The sequence below is a fragment of the Bison bison genome, unplaced genomic scaffold, assembly GCF_000754665.1.
Source record: "Bison bison bison isolate TAMUID 2011002044 unplaced genomic scaffold, Bison_UMD1.0 scf7180017864302, whole genome shotgun sequence".
In the NCBI taxonomy this organism is placed as follows: domain Eukaryota; kingdom Metazoa; phylum Chordata; class Mammalia; order Artiodactyla; family Bovidae; genus Bison; species Bison bison.
In genome coordinates, this window is record NW_011494874.1 from 2708227 (window position 1) to 2714825 (window position 6599).

Here is a 6599-nt window from a genome sequence, read left to right on the forward strand (position 1 = left end):
TCTCTAGACCAAAGGTCTTCTGCTTCTCTTAGACCAAAGGTCTAAGCTGGGTGGTGGGTGGTGGTGGGGGGGGGCGGTCATTGACACTAGTCAGAGCAACCTCTCTGGACCTCAGTTTCGCCTCTGTCAGATGAGGGGCTGTCCATCTGGAGGTCTATGGTGGGGGCTACAGAATGGGGGGCTGGAGACGGGGCCCTCCACCCAAAGCCTTGGCAAGAGGGTGGCTGCCTGCCTCTCCTTTGCTGCAGAGCTGGGGAAAAAACCAAGCTGCCCCCCTCGCCTCCATGGTCCCCCCAGCCCAGACCGAGGTGGTGGGCAGAGCGCAGGCGAGAGGCTCTGGAGAAAACAGCATGAGTCACCCGCCGGCCGGAGCGTGTCCTTCCCGGCTGAGAACCGGCAGTGGCAGGTTTCATAGGTAATTATGTAATTTATGAGGCTCCCGCTCGCGGCTGCTTCTGAGTCAGCCCGGCTGTGTCGTGACCAGGCGGAGGCTGGCAGAGCGAGGCGTGGGCACCAGCTGTGCCCCTGGGCCCTGGCCTCTCTGCTCGCGGGGGCTGGCAGCGGGGCCTGGGCGAGGCGGTGGGGTGGGGGCGCGGGCGCTGTCTCAGACCTGCAGCTTGTCCTTCTGTGGCCTGGTTCATGTCAGGACGTGAGCTCGCACGCATGCAGTGGGCTGCAGGAAGATGCTCTGTTCAGGGTGGGGATGGGGATGGCTGTAGGGAAAAAGCCCTACCAGAGGCAGAGGGTCTTTCTTTTGAAACCCTCCACTTAACAAATGCTGTCTTGGAATATATAGACACACACATGTGCATTTAGATTTTGATAACATGTATTTATTATTTAAATGGTCTGTATTTGAAGAGTATCTGAAGAGGAAGAGCAGGAATTCTTACATCCTTCTAGCCAGCATTTTCACCTTCCAGAAGCCCCACTATCTGGTGGGACATGGCATGGTTACTGGCCTTGAGTTTGTCTCCCCTGAGTCCACGGGGTCCTCCCCAGGGTCCATGTGAAGGCCTGTCCATCTGCAGCAGGACTGGCCCCCTGGAGATCAGTCTGGGTCCTTCAAATGGTGGTGGGGCGGGGGGTGCAGGGGCCTCCCCCAGCTTCCTGGGTGTGGCAGGCAGGTTGCTGTGCATCGATCTGCTGGGGCATGGGTGCCCTCCGCCTGGTTCATCAGCGGGGACCATGGCGCAGCCCTGTGAAGCAAGAGGCAGAGGAAAGGGCTGAGACTCCAAGATGGGGTCAGAGAAAGCAGGTGGGACCCAGCACCCCCACCACCAGCCCAGTGTCGTCCCGGGGTCCCGGACAGGGCCCAGGACTCCCAGATCACTGGGCCCAGCTGGTACAGGGATCTGCCCCCTGCCCCACTCCCGACTCTGTTTCCCTTCCTGGGCACCCACCGCCCTGGGCAGAAAGCAGAGGGAGACACCGGGCACAAGGGCCCTGGGGGTGTCAGACCAGCCTCCCCTTCCTTCTTTCCATCGCTTCTTCTCCCAACCAGGCCCCCTCCCCACTCAAGCCCTTCCTCGATTTTTCCTGGCTGAAACCTGCCACAGACACCACCACACCCGTAAAGAGATAAATAAATAAAAGAAAAACAACGTCAACTGTGAAAGGCAGTCCAAAGCTGAATGTTTTCCGGCCTGAGTTAATTACACTTTAAATTGGCATGTTTACTGATGGGGGATTTCAAGTTAGCAGAGACACCCCCTCCCCAACTGTTTGTACAGTAAAACTCCGCAGGCTGGCGGGCTCCCCCAGGCCTTGGCAGGCCCTGCCGCTCCCCTGCCAACGAGAGAGCATAACAGAAACATCTACTATTTTTGAGTGTTAGAGAAAACGAAGATATCGCAGATGGTGGAAAGCAGTCTCCTGGCCGCTTTTCCTACACCCTGGACTCTGCTGCACCTTCTCGGTAGCGTCCTGCCCCGGGGAGACCCGGGACCCCGGGCTGGGGGCTTGGGGCACCCAAGTCAGCGCTCAGCCTGATCAGGGCCCCACACGCTGACTGCAGCCCTGCCCTGGGGGGCTTCCCTCCCTTTTCCACAGCCAGAGGGCTCAGGGTTGGCCTCTCCTTGGAGCAAGGCTGCGTGAACCAGGGCAGGGTGTTCCGGGGAGGACTTAGGAGGCTCCATTCCATTCAGTCACTCAACAAACACTGTTTGAAGCCCAGAGGAGCTACTCTGGGTAAGGTGGTCCTGACCCTCCTAACAGTGTGGGCTCCCTGAACCCTGTGTGTCCTGGGCAGACCCCACCTCTGTTCCAGGCCCCAATGGAAGTCCGCTGGTGCTTCTGATGGGCACTTACCAGACCCAAAGAATGCCTCCAGGGTCAGGTCAGGCTCCTCAGCTCACAGTCAGACTTCTCTAGGCAGAAGTTCTCCTTGTGGCCAGCTCTGGCTCCGCCCTTGGCTCTTGCTTGGGGTCTACCCAAGGCTCGGCCCGTGGGATGTCTACACACCAGGCACCTGCCGGGTGCCGGGTCCAGAGTGCCTGCAGAGGGCAGACATGGCCAAGAGCATGATATGGTGCCTCCCCCGGGGCTGAGTTCCCAACCAGGCACAGGGGCCCCACCGGGACCACACCAGACACAGCCCCTGCTCACATGGCGCTTGCAGGCTTTGCAAGGAGATACCTGCTGATCAAAGACTCAGAAGACTGATATCTGACTGCAGATTGACATTTTCTATGGATCAGGCTTGGCGGATCTGGGAGGGCTTCCTGTAGGAAGTGGCATTGGAACAGGGCCCAGGGGACTCATACTGGGCTAAATGAAAACAATACTGCAGCACTAAGGGCATGAGGTGGGCACTGAGATGCCTGCCTACTCCCCCAGCCCAGCCTGCACTTCCTCAGGGTCCTTTCCCACCCCAGCCTGGCACTCATTCTGTCAGGTGGGGGGCAGCTTGGCTGTGCACTCGTGGGCTCCTCTCCATTGCCGCCAGGATAATGTGAAAATGATGAACGAGGTTCCATCACACCCTTGCTTCTTGGCCCTTGAGCCTGTCCCTACTGTGACAAATGGCCCCTCAGCCTCTGCAGCGTCTTTTCAGAGGCCTCGACTACAGAGCCTTGGTGGCACTCGGTGGAGATTTATGTCCATCTTCCCTAGATTCTTTTCGGTTTCTCTGCTTCTTTATTCCCTCAAAGAGCACGCTTTTATTTATCCATTCCACAAACGTCCTCCCCGCACCTCCTGTGTGCTTCCTCCTGGTAATAAAGACCCGATTCAACACACTCCCTGGTTGACTACCTACTTTGCACTGTTGTCTGAGGCCAGCTTCAGTCCAGCTATTCACTGACCACTGACTATGAGCTGAGCTGACACTGCAGAGTGAGGGCCCTGGCTTCTAGAAGCTCTGTGGCAAGGCAGCAACGTCACACACCCCCACACACAACCCCTTGAGAACCAAGGTACTGAGTCCCACCTGGGATTCCCTCTCATAGCCTTGGGGTGCTGGGTCACCCCGTCATCCCCCTGTCAATAAGAGGGAACAGCTTATTTGCCAGAGATGGGTCTTGATCCATAGTCTGAGACCACTCTCGGGAAAAATAGCCACGACAAAGCACTTTGTCCCCTTGGACCGCAGTTTTCTTATCTGTATGAGGATGTGAGTGGAGGGACAGAAGAGAAGGGGAATAAACTCAGGGGTCCCACTCAGCCCTGGGACTTGGGGCTGCGGGGCTTTGCATCCTCAAAGGCCCATGAGGACTGAGACCTCTGTGGGTCCCCAGGGCTGCACCAGGCGCTGACCCTGGTGACTCGGGGTGCAAGTGAGGGTTGGGGAGAGCACAGACGGGGGAGCCGAGCCCGCCCGGCAGAGCCCCACGGCTGGTCTGAGCGTTCATTCTGACTAGATCTGTACTCACCTAGGGGCAAACAGAGCCATCAAATGCGCTCGAAGCTGCTCCACATGGGCCCTGGGTATTCAGATCCCCACCGTGCCCTGGTGTCCCCAAGGGGCGAGTGGCCCACCCTCTGGGCCAGAGGCGGTAGGGACTACACCCAACTGCAAACACCCCATTCCGAGAGGAACGGCACTAAATGCAGTTACCACGTGGGTGCAGGGACAACCGTGAAAAGCATGGCCAGCTGAATGTTGGGGAAAGTGAGCCTATGTCATCGCGCAAAGAGCATTTGCGGCCGCGGGGGCCCGTGCCCACACAGGCACCAGAAAGCGGTGAGCGGCCCTGAGTCTGGACCCACAGCTGGTTCACTGACACAGTGCCTGGGCGGTGGCCCCAAGGCACTGATGCTCTGGCTCCGAGGCCCACTGTGCCTTTCCTGCTGGCCTCTGTGCGGACATTTTCATTCGGTTTGTCAGATGAAAACAGGCCCTTTGTTTATTTTCTCGTCTCCTCAAACAATAGATAAACCAGTAATTTGGCTTTTAATGAAATTCTGCACCGAGCAGCGCAGGGTCACCCGTCTTCGGGTCTAGAGTGACCTGGGACGCCGCACGCTGCCCAGTGCCTGGTACCCTGGGCTGACACTTTGTCTCATGCATAATTCGCGAGTGGTGGCAATGTACCCAACGCTTCTCTGCGCGGCGGCCTGGGCGATGAGGGGGCTCAGGCGGCTGTGCTCATTACTGCTGTGTTGCGGTGTGGAGATGGTTACATTGGAGCTATTAAATAAAGGCTAATGTTGCCTCCCATCCACCTACATACATTTAATGTATTCCAAAGATGTGTGGATGCGTTAACAACAATTTTCATCTCCAAATGTCCCCATTCTCTCAGTTCCATGCATAAAATATTAGCCCCAACACTACACTCCAGCCTGTTGCAGATGTAGTTCCCATAACACCTGGCTCTGGGTGCTGGAGAGTTGGCTAGAAAGTGGGGAGGGGGCTCAATTGGGGTGTGTGGGGTTGTACTGGGGCTTATCACTCCTTTTGGGGCCCTGGGGGCACTAGAAAGTGGAAAGAAGGGCCCAGACCCAACAGCAAACCCCTGACTCTCAAATGACATCCTGCAAGGGGCAGAAAAACATGGAAAATCAAACAGCTTTTAACAAATGTGAAGAAATTCTAAAAACCGATTACTATATTCATATGCTTATCACCACATCTTTTGAGTGCCTTGGCACTTTCCTAGAGATTCACTTGATAAGGTCCCAGCCCTCAGGGAGTCGGTTAGTCAATCAACACTCACTCACCTTTTCTCTACTCTGGTCCTGGCCTGGATCCTAGGACTGGGGGCACAGCAGGGAACATGACAGAAAAAAACTCCTGCCCTGAGAAACTTTACAATCTAAGGGGGAGAGAGAAAGAAAATATTAACATCCATTTAGTTTAATTTCATGTAATTTCAGATAAGCTAGGAAGACAGTGTTAACAGGATGATGAAAGAGGTGGCTAGGAAGAGGTAGGGGCCAGACTGGGTGATCAGAGACAGCTTTGCCAACAAGAGACATTTCATCACCTCCGGAATCCCAAACCCCTGCTCTAGAAAGGGGGCAACAATTGGTGGGGGAATGGGGAAGCAAGAGACTCTGCTGAGGGTCCCCAAAAAGGAGCATGAAGAGCATGCTAAGGACTCAACTCGATCAGAAAGATGGATGGACCTAAAAGGGGGATAAACCATAAAGTGTGGCAGGCAGGGGAGGTGGGCCAGTCTGGGGGCTCTGAGACACTAGTTACTGTTTTGGAGCCCAGCATGAGGGCAGGGGGTGGCCAAAGAGGGGCTCTGGGCAGGACAGAGAGAGCCAGACTGCACTCTGGAAGGTTCTCCCTGGCAAAAGGAGGAGAAGGGAGCCTGGAAGGAGACCCATGTGGGGGGGTCTGTGGAGTGGTCCAGGCCAGAAAGGGTGGTCCCTCTGACAGGGTTGTGCCTGGGGGCCTGGAGAGGGAGCATGAGGACCTCATGAGAAGGAGGAGTGTCTGTAGAACTTAGAGTCCTGACGCTCCATTGGCGTGGTCATTGCTGCTCTTCCTGGAGCTGGGGCAACCCCTCTGTGCCATGGGCCAGAAGAGGAACCAATGGGGGGGAAAGCATGCCCAGAGAGGAAATGTCAGAGGTTAAGGATGTTGCTTCATGGGGGTGGGAATGATGCCCATGTCAGAAGGGGCTTCCGGTAGCTCAGGAGGCAAATAACAAATACCAAACAGCCCGAGGTTATCCTTTGGAGGTGCTCCCCTTTCCAGGGGCCCTGGACCCTTCCCACGCCCTGGGTGATCCTGCCTTGCGGGGTCTGGGCAGGGTGGGGTGGGGGTGGTGGTGCCAACTTGAAGGAAGAATCAGCAGGTAAACCCAGCCCAGCACCCTGGCAGTGCGGCAGTCAGGGACCGCGGAAGCTGGGCAGGGGGTCTGCTCCGCGCTGCTCTCAGGAACCCTCCAGAATGGATGCAGCTGGAAAATGAACAAGCCGGTGGCTTGTCCTACATCAAGTCCCCAGGTCAACCTGTATGGAGACTTCGGAATCAGCACCGGAGGTGTCCAAGGTAGGATTCGATATCGGAAAGAGGTTGACTGTATAATATTCATCGCTTAGAAAAGTGAACACCTCACAGGCAACCTATTTCAGGTACCACTGAACAGGGTTGACTGCAGAGGCTGCTTCCCCAGACGTCCCCGCCCCGACTTCACAGCCCC

General features: G+C 56.4%; 1 long non-coding RNA gene across 1 annotated transcript; it reads right to left on the reverse strand.

Annotated features, from left to right (window-relative positions):
- Positions 1 to 814: 814 nt before the first annotated feature.
- On the reverse strand, positions 815 to 5689 carry LOC104996952. Its single transcript, XR_826269.1, has 3 exons — positions 5164 to 5689; positions 2311 to 2495; positions 815 to 1199 (listed from the first exon to the last, which is right to left on the reverse strand). It is a non-coding gene; the product is annotated as an uncharacterized LOC104996952 (long non-coding RNA).
- Positions 5690 to 6599: the final 910 nt, after the last annotated feature.